The 25401-nt window shown below is 47.5% G+C and overlaps 1 protein-coding gene across 2 annotated transcripts in view; it reads right to left on the reverse strand.

Annotated features, from left to right (window-relative positions):
- The window catches only part of LOC147607754 (AICARFT/IMPCHase bienzyme family protein), an 82296-nt gene that overhangs the window by 32845 nt on the left and 24050 nt on the right, over window positions 1-25401 (reverse strand). The gene's annotated exons all lie outside the window — the stretch shown is intronic.

Here is a 25401-nt window from a genome sequence, read left to right on the forward strand (position 1 = left end):
AAGGCCACCATTGATACAAAGCAAAGAGGTGATCTCTTTCAAAACCCGCCACCATTACTCCCTTGCATTATATCACAGGTTTGCAAAGAAAGAGTTGCTAATCTATTCTGAATCTTGCTTTGCTTACAATTTCTTGATGCTTCACCACCTTTATTGTGTGGGACCAGCCCTAAAGCAGATGGTGGCATGCCCTTATTGGGAGTCATGGCCTACTCATAGGCAAGCACTTGGTTAGCTCTGCTATAGGACACGATGAGTTTTGGCCTGAGGTTGAGCACCTTCTTAGGTTATGTTGGCCTATTGTGGTGGTACTGAAGCATGTCGATGAAGATGTGCTATCAATTGGCAAGATTTATGAGGCCATGGATACGATGATTGAGAACATCCAAGTGATAGATACTGTTTCACACAGATTACAAGAGGTGGAGGATTTTGAAGTGAGTAGGTGGAATCAATATTATTCTCCACTACATGCAGCCACCTATGTGCTCAATACAGAGTTTCCACATAAGGAAACACGACAACATGCAGACGGTGAAGTGATACATGCCACTTTGCAAAGGCTGGTTGGTACTCCAGAAGAAAGGCGCAAGGTGAAGGATCAACTTGCAAACTATCATGACAAAGAGGGAATGTTTGTATGGAATGATGCACAACATAACAGGTTCAAACATAAACCTTTTTTAAAGCTATGACCTTCTTAGGATTTGCACCTTTGTCATGATGCTTTGAAGGTTTGACCTTTGAACTGTGATTGTCAAATCCAAATGTTTATATTATACCTCCTCACGATAAAGGGTTTTGATATGCAGGCACTGAAGCTTGTGCCTGCCGAGGAGTAACTGATGAGGCTGGTAAGGCCAATGGTTGCCTTGGCGCAAGGAGCATCTGTCGTGGTGCCGGAGTCCGCTCCGTTGGGTTTCCTTAATACCAACAATGAGCTGTGTCAAGGTTCCCAAGGCACTAGCAAAGAGTAAAATATTGTTGTTGTCTAGGCCTTAGCATTCGACACTGTGTGCTTGTATGATTTCGGCGATAGATTGCACACCAAACCATATCTCTCCGTGGTAATAGATGTGGGTGTCTTGCTTGAGGTGTTGGCTAGGGCTGGCTTTGAGGTTGCCCTTGGGGTTGTCCCTGTCACTGTTGGCCCAAACGGTTGAGCAGATTCTTTGCCAACTCATCCATGCTCATGTCCTTAACTAGGACTCTAGCTGGTGCTGGTTCAGTACCCTTGGCCGACAATGAGGCTTTGGATGATGCGTCTCCTATTTCTTGGTTCGGGTGGAGGGCTTCTACAACCTTGTCTTGCAAGTTGTCTATTAGGTCTATTGCCTCATGGCACCACTCATCAAAGATGTAGTGCCTAGGCCTATAGAGATGGTCATGAAGCCTCTTGCTCATAAGACTGATGATAAATCAATCGATGAGCAATAAGTCGTCCGGTCGTTCACGGGCGTTGCATCTCATGTGGAGATACCTCGTTCTCGCAATGTAGCCCCACAATGTTTGTCCTCCTTCTGCTTGAGGTTATAGATCCATGCGATAGGGCTCCATCTGGCTCCACTGGGTAAGAATCCCACAATGAATGTGTCTCAAGACCTCAAAGGTGGCCTTTTCAAGTGGGTTTAGAGACCTAACCACTGGCCTGCTTTGCCTTCAAGGTAGAGTCCGAATGAGCAGATCTTGGTGGGATGAGTAATCCATCCCATGGCCTCACAAATTTGATCAAACTTCTCTAGGTGCTTAATGGGATCTTCAGTTCCATCAAATTTGGTCATCATTCTTGAGATGTGGATTGGCATGGTTTTGCCCAACTTTCAACCTCTAGGTGTTAGGTTGGTTGCAACCCCCCTTCCCATCTCAAATGCCATCTTCAACATGTCTTCTCAATATTCACATGGCGATGGAACGTAAGAAGGCGGTTGCCCGAAACCCTCTGCTTCAAGGTACGGGATCTCTTGCCCTATGGGATTGGGAGGCACATTTCCCAATGGCACTTGTCCTCCGCTGGCCTGGATTTGAGGTTGCAGGCTCGTTGCGGCTAAGGACACGTTCTGTGACTGCCCTTGCGGTTCCCTTCGTGAGTGGGTAGTCCCTAACATTGGCTCTTTACCCTTTCTCGTTTTCCCTATTCCTCGTCCAAATGGAGAAGAACTAGAACTTGGTTCCGTGGTAAAGGCACTTCTATGGCGGGCTCCCGTGGAGAGCGGGACTTGGGCTTCTTGCATTGTGCGCAATTCCTATTGGGTGTATTGTGGAACACTTCTCCCTGGTGGCACGGCAAAAGAGACATGTCCCGTTTGCCGTAACTACAGTTGTTGGGCTACTTGCTAATCACAGCCAGCTTGGGATAAACCCACCTCAAGATCGACACCAAACATTCTGGCATCTATGGTCTCATTTGTCCAAGTTCACGTATGCAAGCTCATGTCTTTTTTTGTATGAACTCGGCTCATGTACTTCCCTAGTGTGAAATAGGCCTATTTGGGACCGGAAATTTAGGAACAGGACCTATGATAGGGTTGGCGTGCACTTATTGGGTACTAAATGTACTTAATTCTCCAATAATTGAGAAGGACAAGAATTTTCCTTGGAATTTATAACTCATACAGATTGTATGAGAAGAAAATCTTCCAAGAACATGGGTAGGTGTGGCCATATGGGTCTTTATGGTTGTAATAATTGGTCCGTACTATATTAGGTCACGTCTATAGGATCACGTATCCAAGCTCATGGCTCACGTCTCCAAGATCACGACTCACGGCTCCACGTATTTATGCACAAGACTGTGGGCTCACGTTTCCTATCCGAGAGCCGGTTTTTGGTGGTTTTTGTGATTTTTTGGACTTGATGGGGTGAGATTAAGAATTCTAATCTTAATTAATGATTGTAATGTAGCTAATTAAGTGTTTTTTATTGTTTTTAGATGGTTTTGCATGCTTCTACTCTACCAATTCAACAATGCATGAATAAATTATGAAATACATGAACAAAAATTGATAACTTCAAAAACATCACTTGTATTACTTTCAAGAAGCTGTTACATGAGAAGTTGAGAGTCGTGTGCACGCTCCTGAGATCCCCCCACCCCCCCTCAACGCTGGCATCACCTGCGCCATCCCCCACACACCCGCTGTGCACCCTTGGCCTCTCACCCTCTGTCATAGCTCTTCTGCCCCCCCTCCTTGCTTTGTTGCCCGCCCCCCTTTCGCTGCGCCTCCCATCACTGCCCCCCCCACCCCGCTCAGTTCGCTTCTCTGCCCGCCCCCCTCTCTGCGCTGTCTTCCCCCCCTTTTTCGCCCCTTTTCGCTCTTTTGCCCACCTCCCCCTCTTTGATGCCCGCCCCCCTTCCCTCTCTTTGATGCAGAATGCTTCACCGCCCTTTTTTCCTGTCAGCACCCCCCCTCTTTTCTTCCCTCTCTCTCTTCATTTTCTCGCACCCCCCCCCCCCCCCCCGGTGCAAGTTGATGCTTCCAAGCTTCTAGGGTTTTCAGCTTTATTCGGCAAGCTTCGGTTCATTCTGGTCTTCACCCTCAAGAGGACTCCATGGTAGCTACTCCGTCATCCCCAACCGAAGCCGTGATTGCTTGCATTTCCTTCTCCAAAGTGGATCTACAAGTTCTTGCCACAACTGTTGCCTCACTTGAGGCCTCCATCCTAGTCTACATAATGGTGGTAGCCACCCTACATGCAAATAGCTCAGGGATCTTTTTCAGGCCAGCCTCATTGGCGAACCTGCAAAGATCACCAATATTCACCCTCCGGGGCACAGATACTACCAGGTGGAGTTTGACTCGCCATCAACGTCAGACCGAGTCATGCAATTGATTCCCCTTGCACTGCATACGACACAGGCCTTCTTTGAACGGTGGCAGCACAGCTCCAATCCTGCGTCTAACCCATTGGCTAGCGTTTCGGGCTTCCTAGTGACAGTTTGCTTCCCAGACCTTAGGAAGCAGTACCTTCCTCTTCTCTCGGTGATTCAAGGTGCCATCGGGAGAGTGATGGAGTCCCCCCCCCCCCCCCCCCCCGCGCTGATGGCACGAAAGCGGTAAAGCTGTTTACACCTTTATAGAGTGCCACGCTTCCACACACGCATGCAAACACACCAGAACACCAAACCAAAGAGCAAGAACAAGATTTATATTTCAGATCTGAGTGTCACAACTTGTACCCAAACAAACAAGGAAACAAAAAGAACTCTCAAGCATCACCAAACACCAGCCACAGCTAATCAAGAGAATTTACAACTCTGGCCTGAGTCTCCAGAAGAGGTAGAATTCCACAAAAAACCATACACTCACCCTCTCTCTCTCTGGCTCTCTATGCTGATCCTCTGTCATCTGCAGCTTATCTGCAGTGCTACCGACCCCACCACCAAGCATCAACACCGTCCTCCTCTTCTCTTCACTCGATACCTGCTCTGCTGTCCACTGTCAGCTTCAGCTACGTAGCCCACACCAGCCTACGCATCTACTTTCACAGCTCCTTGTCAGCTGCTCTGTACCAACCATTGCCCTTCATGCCCAAAACCAAGGCGACTTCTCACTAGTCGCCACCCTTCAGTCTTCACACCAACCGAGAAGCCCCCAGCCTCAAGGTAGCCACACCACATCAGCTCGTCCTACTGGCTCCCACACGGCGTCCCTCCTGCGCCTTGTTCTCGAGGCCCTCTTCATTTACTTGCCAGCTTGTCTTCTAGTCGACCAGCAGCCCTCCACATTACCTCTGGGCCTCACCTCTGTGGCGTCGCTACGCCAGTCAGCAGACGGCCATCACCTCAAGAGTTCCTACCTGACGGCCTTCTCTGCCTCGCCTGCAGCTACCTTTGATGCCAGCCGTCTTCAAATCTTTCAAAAGCTGCCCGTCCTCTCTACTTGTCTCTGTCAGCAGCTGCGCTGCATAGCCCGAGCTCCTGCGCCTTCTTCTCTCTATGACCAAGGTGCCTCCCCAATCGCCAACCAACCCAAAGGCGGCCCTTCAATGCCCGCCTCGCCTCTGTGGACCAGCAGCTCCACAACTCACACGATTCCACGCACACGTGGTTGCTACACGGCCAACACCACCTCTTGCGCCTGTTAGCCCGACACCAAGTCCCCTTCACACAATCCCAGCCATCTCTATCCTTGCGAATCTCTCTCTTCAGAGACCAGCCACGTGTACATCAGCAACAGCACCAAGGCAACAGTCCCCAGCCAGTCGCCAATCGCCAGTCGTTCTCAGCCAAAACAAAACCCCACCACTTCCTTCATCATCCACTCGCCCTTCTCAGAAGCGGCCTCCTCACATCACTTGCTGCAGCGCCTTTGCTCCTCTTACGTCAATTCTGTCTGCTCCAGCACTTCCGGCTACGCCCAGCTACTCTTCACACGGTGAACCCCCTAGAACCCGCACTCGCCAGCCAACTCAACTCCTTCGCTAACCTTCCACAACCTGCGCTGGCAGCAAGGTTGGCTGCTACGTGACCATTACTTTTGTTGGCCATGTTTATATTATATATATATATATATATATATATATATATATATATATATATATATATATATATATATATATTTTAGAGTTTCAATAATGGCCACCATATTCTCTTTCACACCAATGCCCATGCCTCCATACCCTTTCAAGATGCAACTTTCCAATGCCACTTAATTTTGGACGCATACACACTTCAAGACGACCGAGTAGCTGATTTCATCTCCAGCGGATCTCCAGTAGACTACGTCCGGACAGGCCTGTACATGCTCACATCAAAACCATCTACTCTGTACACCTGGCAACGCTCTCAAAAGCAAAACCTTCACACACGCCATGCACACGTATGTACACATTACCAACTCTTATTTTGTCCACACATATTTAGCAACCCCCTACTTCTGCTGAGACATTCATGTCCAGCAGCTGTATAAACAAGGACGAAATATTTAGATCTTCCTCTGTACTCTCCACAACCTCCTGACATGCATCATAAGCTTCCTGATCTTCTTCTTTCAAGGCTAACATCAATCGAGCAAAATATTTCTTCAGTCGTAAACCATTCACTCTCCTTTTATGCTTCTTTCCATTCAAATCAGCAAGGTGATAACTCCCATTATCAAATTTTCTCTCAACTTTATACGTGTAATATGCGGAAGCTTCGGAGAAGGATCGGTACTTCAAAACTCAGAAAACAGCACTCTTTTCGCGACGGAATTAACGCACAAACTGAAAGACAATGTGCAGAAAATAGAGAGAGAAGGGGGAGATGGAGAGGACACAGTATTGGGTCCCAATTACCCTCTGTAGGGCCCCCACCACGGATGGTGTATTTGCTTTATTAGAATGATGTAAATCTGAAACAAATACAAAGTACTTGACCTTTTCTTGGCTGGAAAACCTGCCCTTGACCTTCAGTCCTTCACCCCTTAGCTTTAGCAAACCCTTGGCTGTCCTGGCCCTTGAATGCTTGAGGCTCTTGGTGAATTGTGAGATGGTATCATGGGATTATGGGCTGGGCTTTTATACCCTTCATAACATCCAGTCGGCTGGTTTTATGAAGTCCCACGACTGAGATAATAAATAAATGAGTTCACACTTTAATAAAGTGTTTTCTCACTGGTTTAGCCCCTGTCCAGCCTGCGCATGACTCTGGGACAGCCTCCTGGCTGCTGGGCAGGCTGCGCATAGGTGTGGGGACTACCCCTACACCTGGCTGCCAACTGTCTAGGGCTTTTACCCTCTGTCGGCTGCCTGTCCAGAGGCTCTGGAGCTGGCCGACTGCCCCTCCAGCCCTTGCCTTGGCTGGTGGGCAAAGTCTTGGGCCCTCCTGGCCCCTTGGGGGTGGTTCTACACCTCCCCCATGCCCATCTAAGTATGCACATGCAAATACCTACACTGGGGTAGCCCTATGGGCTGGCCCCATCTCTACATGCAAACTACATGCCTACAGATGTCTGGCATCCAGTTGCAAACCAGATACTCAGCACATCTGACATCATTCCAGAGGGAGACTCACAGCGCGGACTGGCACTGCTTCATGTGCAGGACAATGCACACCTGACCTTGGACTCATGTGCAGGACGATGCACACCTGACCTCGGACGACTGAGATGGATCCCTGGCTGACTCGTCCCGGACTGGGCTCACATGGGACCAGTTCACCATCCCAGGTCCTGCACCTTCTGTACAGAATGTCCACGTGGCATCCAAGTGCGGGATGCACGTGACATCCCCTTCTGCTTAACTTGACGGAAGCTGCATAGCCTCCAAATAATCCGTCAATAAAGCCGGATAGTCTTCGAAGAATTCCTTGTCGAGCCATACCGCTTCATGAGTTCCTCGGTCCTGAAACTTCGTGAGGAACTGTCGTAGTCTTCGGCCTGAGCCATGCTTGAAACGGTGCAGAAGGATCTGTTCTGGAATCATTACTTCTGCTTCATCAATGATGTCTGGTTCCGCTTCGTCTTTGACCTCTGAAGGGGGTGGACCTGCATATGGCTTCAACCAACTGACATGAAATACATCGTGCATAGTCCAACTCGGAGGTAGCTTTAACTGCATAGACACCTCATTAATCTTTTTCCGGATAGGGAATGGTCCGAAGCTCCTGAAAGACAACTTTGGGCATCGCTTGCCCACCTGCTTTAATCTTTGCTTCATAATCCGAAGATATACCCAATCTCCTTCCGAAAACTTCATGTCCCTTCGGTCTTTATTGGCCTGTCGAGTGTAGGCCTCTTGCGCTTTAGCCAATCTGTCTTTGACGGACTCTAGGATCTCCTGGTAAGACTCCGTCACTCTGTTCGCCTCCGGTACTGAAGACAACGTCCTGGTTAACAACGACTGGAAAGGTCTTCCAAACGCTGCCTCATATGGAGTCCTGCCAATAGCTGAAGAAAAAGAGTCATTCAAAACAGCTTGAACTAAAGGCAGAAACGATTCCCACTTACCTTGCTGATCGTGGACATAACACTTCAGCACATCAAAGGCCAACTGGTTGTATATCTCTGTCTGGCCATCTGTCTGTGGGTGGAATGCACTGGAAAAATTCAACTTAGTACCAAAATTATCAAACAATGCCCTCCAAAAATGACTGGTAAACTTGGCATCTCGGTCTGACACTATGGTCCTAGGAATCCCACCAATCGGGTACCAATGCCGAATGAATAGCTGGGCAACATCCTCGGCGGTCACATTGGCCCTGCAAGGAATAAGCATCACAAATTTGCTGAACCTGTCAACAATAGTCAAACACTGTGTATTACGCTTACTCGGACTGGGAGGCAGATTTGTGACAAAGTCCATTGAAATGTCTTGGAAAGGACCCTCAGGAATTGGCAAAGGCTGTAACAACCCTATCTTCTTTCCACGAGGAGCTTTCACCTTTTGACAAATGTCACAGCGTTGTACATATGTAAACACATCACGCCTCATCTTTGGCCAATAGTATTGCCGTTCTAACTTCTCCAGAGTCGAATTCATGCCCCTATGACCACCTGTAATGGCGTCATGGGCATCATGGAGAAGAGCTGCCCGGAATGATTTCATGACACACAGTCGGCCTTTGTAGTAAAGCCAACCATCGCGTATCAGAAAATGGCATGGTCCTGTGGCATCCAATGCCTGTTCCCACTGTGTACCGAATTCCTCGGAATCCGCGTACATGTGCTTCATGTCTTCTAGTCCTGTACCAACAAGGTCCAGTCTAGTGGTCTGAATCGCAGAAACTTGTCCCTTCCTGCTTAAAGCATCGGCCACTGGATTGGCCTTTCCTGGAAGGTACTCAATCATACCACCGAACTGCTGGAATATCTGACTCCAGCGGTGTTGTCGATCACTCCACTGTGCACTTGGCATCGTCTGAATCCAGCGCAATGCCTGATGGTCAGTGCGAACCTCAAAGTCACGGCCATACAGGAAATGTTTCCAATGTTTCAAGGCCTGTATAACTGCTAGGAGTTCACGATCGTAGACTGAGTAATTCTTTTCGGCGGGCAGTAACTTACGAGACATGTAAGCTACTGGATGACCATTCTGTTGCAATACACCTCCAATTGCGATGTTACTCGCATCGGTGATCACCTGAAATGGTTCGTCCCATGAGGCAAGGGCTAAACAAGGCGCTTCAGACAAAGCCACCTTGAGGTTCTGGAATGCCTCCAACGCTCGTGGAGTCATTCGAATCTTTTGCCTCCTTGTTTTCACTCCCTTTAGCAGATCGGTGAGGTCTGCCGAGAGATCAGAAAACTTGTCAATGTGGGTAGAATATGCCTGGCATATACCCACAAATGATCTAATGTCATAAGCAGTCTGAGGTACTTCCCAGTTAACAATCTCGGCCACTTTAGCCGGATCAAGTCGAATGCCTTCGGCACTGATTATATATCCCAAGTAATGTACCTGGAACAGATAAAATTCTGACTTCTTTTCATTGATATAGAGCTCGTTGCTTTCCAGCAACTTAAGGACTTTCTCCACATCAATGTCATGCTGCTCAACTGTAGCTGAAAATATGAGTATATCGTCCAGAAATATGAACACACACACTCCAATCAACTCCCGGAAAATACGCATCATCATGCGGTTAAATGTAGCTGGGGCGTTCGTCAAACCAAATGGCATGACCACAAATTCATAGTGGGCCCGTTCTGTACGGAAATCTGTCTTGGGGATGTCCCCCTCAACAATCCGAACCTGGTGGTACCCACTCTTTAAATCCAATTTAGAGAACACCTTAGCTCCATTCAGCCTCTCGAGAATATAGTCAATTCGAGGCATCGGGAATCTGCTCTTGATAGTCAGCTTGTTGAGTGCACGATAATCGACACACAACCGAGAAGACCCATCTTTCTTCTTGACAAATAAGATCGGTGCTGCAAATGGCGACACGCTGGGGCGGATGAAGCCAGCTTGCAACAGTTCTTGGAGTTGGCGGTCCAACTCCGATTCCATTGCCTTAGAAAGGCGATGCGGAAACTTGCTCGGGGGTTCCGAGCCTGGGAGGAGGTCAATTTTGTGATCCTCCGGTCTGGACGGGGGAAGCTGGGGAGGGAGACTGTCCCGAAGAAAAATCTTCTGGAACTTTTCATGGAGAACCGAGTACTTCTCGGAAGCACTGGCCACCGTCTGGGCTGTCTGGACGTAAATCATCGCACACTGTGCGCCTTTCCTGACTGCTCGCTTAGCCTGCAAGTGGCTTATGAGCGGAAAGTTTGGAATACCTGGCTCACACTTAATGGTCACAGGGGTGTTTGACACATTCCGATCAATCTGGAACGTGTGCTTGTCCCACTTGACATCAGGAAGGAACTTGTGAAACCACTGGATACCCAAAATTATGTCTGCTCCTACAAGAGGGGCAACCATAAAATCACGCACAAACTCTATGCCCTGAATGACTAATTTAGCACCTAAAGCTTCATACTTGACGCTCGTAGTCATACCTGTGCTAAAACCCTCAACTTGTTTGTCCACCGGAGTGAGCTCGAAACGGGCACGCCTAGCGGCCTCTTCCGTGATCACATCCTCCGTACTGCCGCTGTCAAACAAGACAACGACTCTCTGGCCACCTATGTAGCCAAAGGACTTGAGCAATTCGTTGCGCTCATACTCCTGGTCATGGGCGCCCTTCTGCTTATCTTCGAGCTCCCGGCTAATAATTGCTCCAACTGAAGCACCGGGGGTTGAAGAACTAGGGGTAGCCACTGGGGTCTGTGTGGGAGCTGTGCTCACCACGGAAGCTGTGGAGGCGGCGGCGGGCTTTGGAGGCTTCTTCGGACAATCCCGAGAAGTATGTCCTTTTGTGTGACAAAAGTAACATCTACCCTCCTTCCTGTACTGAGCAAGCTCCTCAGCACTCAACTTGCCACCTGTCTTGCCTGCCTCCGCTTTCTGGTCTGGAGTAAGCTTAGACGCATTGTTCGAGTTCTTGGAGCCAGAGGCTCCCGGGCTCTGTCCTGGGGAAGACCCCGTCTGGTTCTGGCTTTTGCCCCCCGAGGTGTTAGCCTTGGGAGAAGCCGGCTGGGAAGTCTTGGGCTTGCCACCATTGTGTTTCATTTCTGCACTCTGCGCAAGCGAGAGTGCGTCCTCAAAGGTGGCTGGTCTAAACATACGCACCTCCCATTGGATGTGCGTGTCCAGGCCATACAAAAACTGCCCTTTCTTGTCCGCATCAGATAAGCCTAATTGTAGACACAAGGTCGAAATTCTATTGGCAAACTGAAGGACTGGTTGCGCGTTCTGACGCGCTCCCCTGAACTCGTCTTCGAGTCGCTCAAGGTAGTGGGGCGGTAAAAACCGCTGCTTAAGGTCACGGACGAACTCGTCCCACCCATAAGCTGCCATACCTGATCTGGTGTGGGCGTGAGCCCACTGAGTCCACCAAGGAATGGCCTCACCTTCCAAATACCAACTGGCTAAGATCACTTTGTCAATATCTGATTTCCTAACTGCGGCAAAGTAAGCTTCAAATTGATGTAACCATGAATACAGAGTAGTGGGATCGAGTTTACCATTATACTTACTGAAGTTCATTTTCTCGGGAAAATGATTCGAGGGCGCCGCCGGTGTCAATCTGGCGTCCAAAGCTCGGAGGTAACGCTCGTGTTCCACTCGTCGCATGGCTTCGTCTTCTCGTTGTCGAATCTCCAATGCCCGTATCTGCCTCTCAAGCAAGGAGCTTGACTGCGGCTGTGACCCCTCGAGAGGGTCCCTGTGACGAGGATCTGGTATCTGGGGTACGGAAGGAGAGGGAGGAGGAGATGGAAAACGCGACGCTGGAGAGCGAGAACGCTCCTCCAGAGCCAAAATCCGCGCCTTCTGCTCGTCCGACTTGGTTGTCTGGTCTGCGATTGCTCGCATCATCTGCTGGAACATGTCCTGTACACTCAAGCCGGGTGCCCTAGCTGGGCTGCCTGGTGCACTCTGGTCCCATGGTTCTGGTTCTCTCTCGTCGCCGAAGCTCGCCATAGCGGGAATATGCAGTTCCTTTCCGGACCGCAATCTGACCATCCACTATCTGTGTGGGAGACTTCCGGAGGCTTCCGGAGGCTAAAAACCAACCGTCCTTCGAGGGACAGGAGTCACTCCGAAAAGGGTAGTCCACCGGCGTCTAAAAACCAACCACACGAGCGAAAAATTTTCTGGTTTTCTTTGCTGAATCTTCGTCCTTGAAGTAGGCTCTGATACCACTGTAATATGCGGAAGCTTCGGAGAAGGATCGGTACTTCAAAACTCAGAAAACAGCACTCTTTTCGCGACGGAATTAACGCACAAACTGAAAGACAATGTGCAGAAAATAGAGAGAGAAGGGGGAGATGGAGAGGACACAGTATTGGGTCCCAATTACCCTCTGTAGGGCCCCCAACACGGATGGTGTATTTGCTTTATTAGAATGATGTAAATCTGAAACAAATACAAAGTACTTGACCTTTTCTTGGCTGGAAAACCTGCCCTTGACCTTCAGTCCTTCACCCCTTAGCTTTAGCAAACCCTTGGCTGTCCTGGCCCTTGAATGCTTGAGGCTCTTGGTGAATTGTGAGATGGTATCATGGGATTATGGGCTGGGCTTTTATACCCTTCATAACATCCAGTCGGCTGGTTTTATGAAGTCCCACGACTGAGATAATAAATAAATGAGTTCACACTTTAATAAAGTGTTTTCTCACTGGTTTAGCCCCTGTCCAGCCTGCGCATGACTCTGGGACAGCCTCCTGGCTGCTGGGCAGGCTGCGCATAGGTGTGGGGACTACCCCTACACCTGGCTGCCAACTGTCTAGGGCTTTTACCCTCTGTCGGCTGCCTGTCCAGAGGCTCTGGAGCTGGCCGACTGCCCCTCCAGCCCTTGCCTTGGCTGGTGGGCAAAGTCTTGGGCCCTCCTGGCCCCTTGGGGGTGGTTCTACACCTCCCCCATGCCCATCTAAGTATGCACATGCAAATACCTACACTGGGGTAGCCCTATGGGCTGGCCCCATCTCTACATGCAAACTACATGCCTACAGATGTCTGGCATCCAGTTGCAAACCAGATACTCAGCACATCTGACATCATTCCAGAGGGAGACTCACAGCGCGGACTGGCACTGCTTCATGTGCAGGACAATGCACACCTGACCTTGGACTCATGTGCAGGACGATGCACACCTGACCTCGGACGACTGAGATGGATCCCTGGCTGACTCGTCCCGGACTGGGCTCACATGGGACCAGTTCACCATCCCAGGTCCTGCACCTTCTGTACAGAATGTCCACGTGGCATCCAAGTGCGGGATGCACGTGACAATACGGACCTTCCCACTTTGTCTGGAATGCAGTATGAAAAGTACTATCCAGCTTGCTATTATACCTGAGAACCAGATCACCCTCTTCAATTTCTTTCTGCTCCACCTTCTCATTCTCTCTCTCTTGTCTTTTCAATTGCATAGCTGCATAATGATCAAATGCTAGCTCTCTGTCCAACTGGACTGTTTGCAAGGCCAGTAATCTTTCTCTGTAACAATTAATAGGCTCATGCCCTTCTTCAACCAGGAACTTCAAAGCTGGAATTTCCACATCAATAGGCATGAGTGCTTCTTTCCCATAAACTAAATGAAAGGGTGAGAATTGTGTACCAGATTTTACTGCAACCCTGTATGCCCATAATACACGATTCATCTCTATATCCCAATTCTTGATATGACCTTCTGTCATTTTGGTTATCATCAGCTTTAATTCACCATTGAATCTTTCATTCAAGCCATTGCATTGAGGGTGATAAGGAGTGGAGTACTTGTGGTTGATATTCAATCTTCTGCATAAATGGTCAACTACCTCTCCTCGAAATTCAGGACCATTATCTGATAATATCTCCAGAGGAATACCAAATCTGCGGCATATATGTTCATACACAAAATCAGCCACCTCTTTACTATCCACTCTCTTCACTGCCTTCACTTCTGCCCATTTTGATAGGTAATCCACTGCAGTAAGCACATAACACTTTCCTCTGGCTGTCCTGGGAAGTGGTCCAACTCCATCCACTCCCCATCTTTCAAAAATGTCATATACCAGCATGATATTTCTCGGCTCCATTTTTAAGATTCTCTTCCCCATTCTCTGGCACTCATGGCAAGACCCGCACCAGTGCTGAATATCCTTCTGGATGGAAGGCCATACATAACCCTCCAGTAATATCTTCTGCAAGGTGATCTTAAATGCATAATGACCCCCACATGCTCCCTCATGATTTGAAGATAGAATATAATAAATTTCTTCCCGCCAAGGAATTCTTCTTAATACCTAATCAGCTCCTTGCATGTATAATTCATCTCCAATCATGACATAATGCTTACTTTTCCTGATAAAATGATACTTTTGGCCTTTTTTGAGCTCCTCAGGCAAGCGACCTGAGAGTAAGTAATCCACCACTCTGGACAGGTATTCCCTCCCTCTGTATAATGGCTCTTCGATTTTTGCAATTACTGGATCCTGATTAATTGCCTCCTGAGCCAACTCATGTGCCATATGATTTTCCTCCCGCCGCACATGTTGAATACTCCATGCTGTAAATTGATGTAGCAGCGTTCTAACATCAGCCAGACATTCTTTTAATCTCGGATTCTTTGCTCGCCAACTACCCAAGACCTGCTTTACTACTAATAGAGAATCTCCCTTTATGATTAGCTTTTGAATTTTCTGTTTTAAAGCAGCCTGCAGCCCTTGAAGCAATGCTGTGTATTCAGCCTCATTGTTACTTTCAGCTTCCAGATGTATTCCATTCTTTAGAATTAGCCCACCTTCTGAATCCTGGATTATATACCCCCCGGTGGCCTGATGTATACTCCTTTTATACAAACCATCAAAGAATAAAACATGAGCTCCAGGAATGATAATTTGTTCCTCTTTTTCTATCTTTGAATCCACTTCCTTCACCAGTATCGGACCGTCCTTGTATGTTAGAAGATCTGCCAGAGTTGCCTTGCAAGTATCTTCAATCAAAAATGAGAAATCATATTCTTGAAGCTCCACTAACCATCGCATCATACCTTTTGAGAGTGAAGTACCATTCACCAGCTGAGGGAGTAGAGTATAGTTTGTCAGAACCACAAATGGTGTCATCAGGAGATATGACCTGAATTTCCTGCAAGCAAGACTTGACAAAACCAATTCAGCCTCAGTATATTTCCTCTCTGCTTCTGTCTTTACTCTACTTGCATAATACACAGGCTTCATATATCTAGATTCATCTCCTCTCTGCATTAAGATTGCTCCAACTACATCCGGACCAAAAGATGGATTCACATAAAAGACCTGAGAGAAATCTGGAGCTTTTACACTGGAAATACTTCCCAATACTTCTTATGCTAGATATTTCTTATTTTATATACATACGTACGTACGTACGTATGTATGTATGTATGTATGTATGTATGTATGTATATTTCTTATTTTAAACATAGACACACACACACACACACACTTTTTTTAGTAATATCCAGTGCAGTATATTTATATGCTCATAAATTTACAAGATGGGAAGTCCCCGAAATGGAGAGTATCCCAAATGTCAGAAACATAAAGAGAAAAGCTCTAAGCAACAAGCATCCATATCACCCTCATGGCAGGCATCATATAAGGATTGCCGCAATGAGGCTCGGAAGGATTCATATGACTGATGATTCTGCCGACCCAAGTATGCCAAATTATGCTCACTCCAAATTGTCCAAAGAGCCCAATATCTCACCCAAGAGAGAAACAGTGAGTATTGGGACAAGGACCGCATAAATCTGCCAAAAAGCCAGAAATGTTTCCCAAATCTGTGACTCGAGAAACGGAGCCAAAGAAAATCTGAAATTCTCCTGAGGAGGATCTTGGAACAAGGGCAGTGCCAAAGCATATGAAGAACAGTTTCTGAGGAAGCCTGACATCTTAGACATGTGGAAGGTGCAATGTGGCGTTTAGCAAGTGTGACCCCCACAGACAATGTGCCTGTCAAACATCTCCAAAGAAAAAGTCTTTGTTTCAATGGCATTTTACACTTCCACAACATCCGGAGATTCTTCCGCCACCATGAGAGGGACTGCCTTATATGCCACAAAGAATTAGCATGTTGGTGAATCCATGGGGAAGGCTGAAGAAGCCTGTATGCTTTTATGGAGGTTAAGGCAAGAAGGGGAATAGGATGTATGCATGTAGTAGATGGCTGCAATTGCCAATCCATAAGCCTGTCTGTGTCAGCCACCACAGGTGGAATAGGTAAAAAGGGATCCAATAAATCAGCAATTTTCTTCCATATCGACCTATGATGCATTCCCAATGCATAGGAAGCAGTGGCCCGAGGAAAGGATAAGACATATCCCCGATCATCTACCACATCATGTATGTACCTAATTCCCAATTTCATAAGATTGTATGCCCGAACAGGTTCCTGTAAAGCAAGTGGAGTGTCAAAGATGGCACTCCAATGAATACTTTCTTTCCTCATCGAGTTTGTCCTCGAGCAATTATCAGGAGCCCATTTGACCTTAGAAAGAACTTGTTTCCAGTCAAGTATGAGGGCAATAGAGAAAGGACAACCAGGTATCTTCCCTACAAATCTCCCAATAACAACCTCCCAGTGATCTGTAATCCAATGACCATAAGCACAAGTCCTCATGTTGACACACATGGATGCTAACATACAAGTCCATGGCTGTTGTTGACGGAAGAAAGTATGCAACATTGTAGCCTTCCTTGCAAGTACATGATATCTTATATTAAGGACATTAAGTCCACCATGCATCCTTGGGGAGCACACCATTTCCATCTTCATCAGTCTCAATGCTTTAACAGCAATTTTTGTCTTCCATAATATCTCCATAGCTTGAGACATAAAAGCTGAAATATCCCTGGAGGACCAATGCAGCAAGGGCAAATAGAACTGGACATAGGACATCACAATGGATTGTACTATTCTGAGCCTGACATGAAGAGGCCAAGTAGAAATCTTCCAGTATTCCAGTTTATGTTGAAGTCTTTGGAAAATCCATTTTAACTGCTGCTTTCTGGTGATATGCCATCCTATGGGATATCCCAAATGCCTGACAATATCTCTGGAATGCACCACCTGACCCGGCCAAAGAATAGAATGCCAGTTACATTGTTTCAGGGGGAGTAATTTAGATTTGTCAAAATTGACATGCGATCCCGCTGCCAACCCATATAAAGAAAGAGTGGCCATAAGCATGCAAAGTTCCTAAGGAGAATTTTGTGGCATGAAGAAGGAATCATCAGCATATGCTTGTGCCAAAAAAGATGTAGCCCCTGGGATTTTAAGACCAGTCATGTACCCTGTGTTTGTAAGATGATCAAGATACATCAAAAGAGGATGGGTCGCAATGGCATAGAAGAGAGCACTAAGAGGGCAACCCTGTCTAACTGATCGGCCCAATATCCATGATCGAGACAGATGGCCCCCAAGAATGCACTGAGCAGTAAAGCCAGAATAAAGCCAATAAACAACATTTGCCATCTTGGGACCAAAGTCCAACTTTGTCATGATGTGAGAGATGAAATCCCATTGAACATTGTCAAATGCCTTAGCAATATCCACATGCAATATAAGCACATCTTGATGCGAATACTTAGCATATTCAATTGGAGTCAAGGCATTGGATATATTGTCATGGATTTGTCTTCGCGGCACAAACCCATACTGATGAGGATAAAGTCCGGCATGCAGTATCTTGTGAAGCCTATGTACAATCATTTTGGCAATAAGTTTGTAAAGTACAGACATCAAAGTAATAGGCCTCCAATCTGATATATGATCACACAGATGTTTTTGGGGACAAGCTTGACTATGCCATGCTTCCAAGAGTGCGGCAACTGATTTTCTTGCCAGGCCACATTGATCATTCGCAAAAGGACCTCTTTCAAATCATCCCAAAAAGAAATATAAAATTCCACCGTAAGGCCATCCCAGCCAGGAGATTTGTATTTGCTAAGGTGGAACAATGCATTATCAAGTTCCGTGTCAGTAAAAGGTCTCTCCAAGGTAAGAGCATCATCCATTTCAACTATTCCAGAGACATATTGAACAAATTCAGTCCTGGCATCAGTCACTTGATTTGATGGGGAAACAGGAGCAGAAAACAATTTCTGGAAATAATTGTGGCATTCGTCTTGGAGATCAGAGAAAGAGTGAGTCCAAGAGCCATCCAGTTTCCTAACCCTTAGACATGAATTTTTATTTCGAGTAGCATGCAAGCCCTGGAAAAAGGATTTTGAAGAGCAGCCCTTATCCATGAGGGGCTTCGTTCTTGCCCTAATCTGCCATTTGTGCAATTTCCTCTGATCATTAACAGTAAGTTTAAATTGTGCATGTGAAAGGGAATCCTTTTCTGAATCAGAGAGTGGCCTTGACTGAGAAAATTCAGTCAACTGTTGTGCTGTCCTTTTTGCCCATTTAACCTCATTCCTCCATTCTGTCATATACCATTTGCCATACTCCTTAATGACATTCTGCATACGAGAGACGAAGCTGTCCCAAGCGTAATTCATGTCCTCCTGGGCATGAACTGTCAAAGGATGAATGGCAAATCTGATCATTTGCTGAAAGTTGTGATGTTGAAAGTAAGCCCGATTAACATGCAATAATCTACTGGAGAGAAATGGCAAATCATCCTGAGGCATGCCAAGCTGCAAATTCATCCACAATGGAGCATGATCTGACAAGCCCAATGAGAAATCTATAAGGAAATGAGGGCTAAAATCTGCAAATTGTTGTGGATAAAACAAATACCATCTGTCAAGTCTTGCCCAATACGTAGTAAGTGCATTATGATGAAAAGTATATCCAGGGACGGACCCTTGGAGAAGTACCGATAAATCTTCAGCCTGCACAGAAAGACGCATGTCATCCCATTTCTGCCTTTCCAATGATAGCATATGAGATCGTGAAGTGGTATTATCTCTAGGCAGAGGGGAATTATTAAAATCCCCACAGATGAATGCATTGGATCTCCATGGATATCTGCATAAAGAGTCCCACAAAGAAGCCCTTTTGGTAGAGTCTAGGAGGCATAGGACCGATGCAAACTCAAAAATATCACCATTGACATTGCATTGTATGACTATCCATCTGCCACTACTGTCATTGAAGGCCAACTGAGGCTCCAACTCATGTCTAACCAATATGCATACACCTGAATAGGTAGCAGTACCAGCATAATATATATCATAGCCGTGCAAAAAACCATGAGGTCCAGCCATGGAGTGTTGATTATGCTCTTGCAAACAAACAATATCTGGCTGCATTTTATGTACATAAATCCATAAAAGCCTCCACTTTGAGACATTGCAGAGGCTCTGTACATTGTATGTAAAGCACTTAAGTGTTTTGAAGCATGAAAAGGTATGTACAGTAGAGTTTGAGGATAACAACCAGACATCAGAGAGCTAGGCCTCTGCCTGCATAGGCTGCATGCCTTCATTACCCATGAAAGACAGCATTTTCCCCTTCTTCTGAATCACATATGGGATGCCCTTCTTTAGTACGCCCACCCAATTTTGAAGGACAGGAGCAGAGGCTGAAGTAGAAGTTTGTCCTGGTGAGGGCAAAGAAGCATCCCATTGACGAGATTGAAGGGGTGTTGCTTCAATACAACCACCTTCTTGGGTTGTTTAAAACCTTCCTGATCAGTCCCCACAGTTTCCTTCATCTTCTCTTTCCCTTTGTCTTTTCCTTTTGCTGCAAGTGCGTGCACCTGATTGACTGATTTTGCATTCTTTGCTTCATTTGTATTTGCAGTCTTGACTTGCAAATTCTCATTCTTTTCCCGTGTCTGGGGTGGCAAGGCATTTGGGGGGGGGGGGGGCGCACACACATACACACACACACACACACACACACACACACACACATATATATATATAGTAAAATACATGATCTTGATGTGTACTTCACGTACTGGTACCGTACACGTGCCATACCGCACCGTACCTAAAGTACTCAACCACTATGATTCCCCGTCTAAACCCTCGCCCAAGAGTTCTTCGAGTGGAGAGCAATTCCGCTAGTGCCGCATCACACCGAGATTGATCACGGAACATTTCCGAGTTTAGGGGAGCCTCAGTGCTTTCATAGACAAGGCGTCCTACGAGGCGAGCTTCAAAGGGCCATAGTGGGGGGACCCATAGACATTCTTTTCCTCTAGGAGCATCATCTCTCAGAGGGGCGCACCCGCTAATGCGGGAAGAATCTTCCAGGCAAGAGCAATACTTTCTAGTCCCCATCCTTCGGCCCCTCGAGACATAGGGAGGGGTGTGTTTCTGTGGGTGTGTTTTTGTCAGTGAGCAACTGCTGTCGACAGTGACTGACTCAAGAGTGATTATCCCGGGGCGGGCACAATGGATTACCATTACTATTGGAGAGGATAGCGTTGGTTTCCTCAACATCTATGCTCCGAACGCTGCTGCAGGTAGAGCCCTCTTCTAGAGCTCAGTACAGTAGACCCTCCCTCGGGCTGACTGTTGGTGCTTGGGCAGTGACTTTAACGTGATTGAGGCAACACAAGACAGACTAGAAGGTGGCACGGCCACAGTTTTAGGAGCAGAGTACTCAGCCTGGGAGGAGATAATTCTTGCAATTAGGAGACAGGACCCTTGGCATCTTCCAGAGTTTGGGTATAGCCCTGGGAGCCTTTGCTTCTCGAGATCGAATACAAGGAGCACCGGTGCCAACCTCTCTAGACTTGACAGGTTTTATGTTGATAAGTGGGCTTGCAGCCAAGGGGGTATGATTGGTATTTTCGCAGGTACTTCCTTTTCTAATCACGCCCGGATTATTTTGTCCTTAGAGGACCCCGGGAGGCATGTCAGGCGTGTGAGCTCGAGGATTCCGGACAGCCTCGTTCAAGACCCCGAGATATGTAGCAGGATAGAGCAAATATGGGCGAGATTGGATTTTCTTTCAGGCTCTGCTACATGCACATTGGATGAGGGCTTAGGGGAGATCATCAGTTTCTTGCAGGAGGCAACCCAAAGCCAATTAGAGGGTTTCCGGGAACAGGAGAGGAGTTTGAGGAGGAGTCTTGCCTCTTTACAACGGATTCAAGAGAGGTCCCGGATAGCCAGCGGAGCTTGCCGCCGCTCGCACGGAGATTAGATCCATAGAGGAGAGGGTGGAGTACAAGTATCATGCTAAGGCCTCTTTCTAGACTCACGCACAGAGTCACAAGGGATTTCTTTGAGATAGCTAGACCCCACAGGAGGAGAGATGGTATTCGCAGGTTGCGTGGCCAGGATGGAGCTATTGTTTCAGATCCCCCCCCTAGATGAGAGCCATCGCCATGGACTTTTTTCAATCCCTCCTCATTGGTGCCCCAACATCTTCACATGTAGTGGACGCACGCAAGAGGGTCTAGCGGCATACAAGGTAGGTGGTTCCCCCTTCTCTTCAGTCATTCTTATTGACACCATTTATTGCTAACGAGTTGGCAAAGGCATTGACAGCACTTCCCAAGGACAAATGCCCAAGGGAATACGGGCTTCTAGTCTCCTTCTTTCTTCGCCATTCGGACCTCATGGAATGTGGCCTTCGAGATGCCTTGAATGAGATTATGATTACAAGTGCCATGCCAAAGAGGCTCTCAGAGGGCTTGATTTACTTGATTCCCAATGAGGGTGGTGACAAATTGGAGATCCGGCAATGGAGACCCATCACTCTTCTAGGGACAGCCTATAAGATCTTCGCCAAGGCCATCAGCAGGAGACTTCAACCTTTTCCCCCCGACTTGATCATGACACTCAGACCAGCTTTGTTCAAGATCGGAGCAATCTGGACAACATCTTTACCTTTTGGGAGGCGACAACTTCGGCCAGGATGCGGCAGCAGGACCTCATTGTGCTACTTCTAGACTTTGAGAAAGCTTATAGGCGGATTGGAGCTTTCTGGAGGGCACTATGACTGGATGGGATTCACCATGGAGTGGATTCGTGGAGTCTCGGGACTTTACTCAGCCTCACACAGCCAGGTTCTCATTCAGGGAGCCCATGGCGACAGATTTCCCGTCCCCCGCTCGGTTTGACAAGGCTGTCCTTTGGCTCCTTACCTCTTCCTATTCGTCTCACCGAGGCCATAAGTAGTTTTCTCTCCACCCAGGAGACCGAGCTTCAAGGATTGCGTCGTCCCCTCCACACACAAGAGGAGCTGCTGGACTAAGAGTTTGCAGATGACATAGCAGCTTTCCTTGCAGGGAGATGTGGGGAATCTACAGAGATTTGTAGAGGCGATCGCGGTTTTTTACCGCGCATAAGGAGCACATATCAACTGGCACAAGTCGTGTGGTTTAGGGTTGGCTCAACACCCGCCCCGACTTGACGACCAGTTGAGCATTTCCACTGGATCCCGAGGGGCACTCCAGTTCGATATCTCAGTTGCTAGGTTGGCATTGATATCTCTCCCGAGCAACAGCTTGCCCCGCTTCTTCTGAGTATTCAGAAGAAGCTTCTATATCGGCGCTCGACAAGGCTCTCCCTAGAAGGCAGGGTGGTGGTGGCGAACCAGGTACTTCTTGCCACCATGTGGTACATCGCTTCGAACATGTATTGGCCAAGTATAGCAATTGATCCAGAATTTCTTATGGGCCAAAAGTGATGGGAGGCCAGCCATGGCCAAGGTGGCATGGAGAGTGATTATTCAGCCACGTCGCAAGGGAGGGCAAGGCCTCATTGACCCAGCTATTCAAAGCCACGCCCTCCTGGGCAAGCTGATTGTTGGAGGCCTCCTTCCCAGTGGTGAGCCTTGGAAGGATTTCTTGGTGGCCCAGATTTCAGCTCGCACTCCGAGTCTTGGGGGCCCTTGGCCGTAGAGTACCACATGGATCTTCACAAAGATGCGAGCCCGTGGTTTCAGCTTGGCTTTTGAGGACAGATTTGCAACCAGTTTGCTTCGTGCTTGGGAGCACCTTAGACCTAGCTCCAGCTACCTCACAGGAGTGGCTATGGCAGCCTTCGGTCAGGAACCCCCTGATCCAGTTACCTAGTGGCCACATGCTAGGGGCTCAAGCACATGTTTCTTGGGGTGCCTTGAGAATGGGACCAGCCATGTCTCTTGGAGATTGGATCGCCCACAGGCAGTTACCCCGGAGGTGCAGGAGAGAGGCATGACACGGATCCGGGGTAGAGATAGGCTTAGCATCAACATCGACTCAACTATCCCTCAAGAGTGGCTGACTCCCCCACACCCGACCCTCCACTGTGGCTAGGTGTGTTTACCAGACAGGATATCCTAGTGGCAATCTACGGAGCAGATGAGGACAGTGGTCTACTCACTTTTTCTATTGGATCCCATGACAGACTAGAGAGATCTAAGTTTCCTTTGGAGGATTTCAGTGGTTGTACCTTGCAGAGGGTGAGGATAATTGGTTTTCAAGCACGGGAATGGCACATAGATCCAACACCGGCCAAGGTGGCCAGGGAGAGATTATGGCGGCTATGGATCTAGGAGTGCTGACCTCTCACGCGCCTTCAATGGGACCCGGGAGAGTGGACTTGGCATGATCCAGCGTATCGGGAGGAGACTCTGGATGCCCCCTTCTTTGCATATACTGCACAGCTAGGCCGCAAGATCCAGATACCTGAGATAGATGGCACACCGAAAGCAGCAACACATTGGCAGTCTCAGGGCATCTCACAGGGATTCCTCACTGATTTTTGGAAGAGACTATGGGACAGCTTTCGGCCTAGAAAGATCACTCTCTTTCTTTGGTTGATGCCACATAGGAGTTTGGCAGTCGGTACTTGGCTAGCAGTTGGAGGTCGGCCAACAGCTTGCCCGCGGTGCGGCCACCCCCAGGAGTTTCAGAAACATTGCTTTTGGGATTGCCCAAAGGCTCAACAAATTTGGCAACGGATTCTCTGCATCTTTGCTACGGACAAGTCATCGACACGGATCATTACATGGGGCACTGTTGCTTGGGCCACAGAGGCTAGAGTGGTCAGGGCTTATGAGGAGCATGGGGGAGGGCTAGGTCTTCAGGTCTCTCACCATTGTATTGCAGCGGTACCAGTCACAGCCCCACCTACACGCAACTGGCGACCAGGCTCATGCCCAAGATGGGAGATTTGCAGTAGCATAGCAGCCTCGCACATTTGGCGTGCTAGATACAGCGCCATCGAGGGTACTCGCACTCCACTAGCGACTGAGACCATCAAGAGCATATGGCCTGATATCATTCACACCCTCCGCAGTGAGTGGAGGAAGTTACAGAGAGGTTCTGACCACATGCGAAAGCGGCGGGAAGCTTTCTTGAGGTTTTGGAGGCTTGGAGATAGAGGCAATGACCCCATTTGGCATTACAGACCACTTGTGTGGTTGTCCCCCCCCCCCCCCCCCCCCCCCCCCCCCCCCCATGAGATAGCCTTCTCCTCAGAGAGCAGCCAGCCAGAGGAGAAGCGCCTCTTCCCCCTTATGATCATGTGATTCCCGCTCTTAAATGAGGCGAGTCTGTATTTAGCCCTTCGTGGTTGTATCTAGCCCTTTGTGGCTATTTTTTCTTTAACTAATAGAAGGATCTTTTTCCCATGAAAAAAAAAATATTTTTGACAACTTCACTCTTATTCAACCTAATGGAGCTCAATGCTCATGTTTTCGGAGTGGATTCCACTCCTAATCACAATTGCTAAGCTAATTCTTGGACCAAAGTAATGAAATCTAAGCCTCTTGGGCTCCAATTTTATGCACATCACCAAAAAATTAGAGTTTTATCCTACCAATAGATGAAATAGAATGGCCTAATCCAAAATAAACTCCAAATCGAAATTAAAATCAACAAACAAACACATCCACCAATGCTCCAAAACCATATGTTTTTCAGAGTGTAACCTCCTAATCAACACCGGGCAATATTGGGTGGTCCCAATAGCTTGGAATTAACAAAAAAACGGAGCTAAGTCCTAGGCTATTCCCCAACAGCGGTGCCAAATATATTCAAGTCAAGAGTAAGCCTTATCCTTACCAAAGTATGTGTCTTTGAGTCTTGTTGCCTTCAAGCCACACATGCAACTGTGCTAGATCGTCCGTCACATATTCACTTTATTGTCACACCAGAATCCTCCTTGCCAAAGGGGTGAAGGAAGAGCTCTCAATGCCTAGATGGAGGTAAGAAGAGATCATCCTTCACAATGGTTCTCTCACAAAAAGCAGAGGAAGAAGAAGCTAATCGAAAGCCTACAATCAAACTTATTCAAGCATGTATCCATCTAGCAAGCATGAACACAACAACATGCAAGCAAGCAAGAAGAGTAAAAGAGGAGAGCTCACAAGAAAAATACTGCAAGGGAATGAGTATGTATTGCTTATTGTCAAAAATGACTTATATACAAGTGACTAGTCTTCCCACCTGGCCGAACAAACTTAAAAATGGTCCAACCTCTATTACTAGTCTTAAGCAACTATATACACTAA

This window comes from Cibotium barometz, chromosome 54, assembly GCF_041138505.1.
Source record: "Cibotium barometz isolate CiBa-2024 chromosome 54, ASM4113850v1, whole genome shotgun sequence".
Lineage (NCBI taxonomy): Eukaryota > Viridiplantae > Streptophyta > Polypodiopsida > Cyatheales > Cibotiaceae > Cibotium > Cibotium barometz.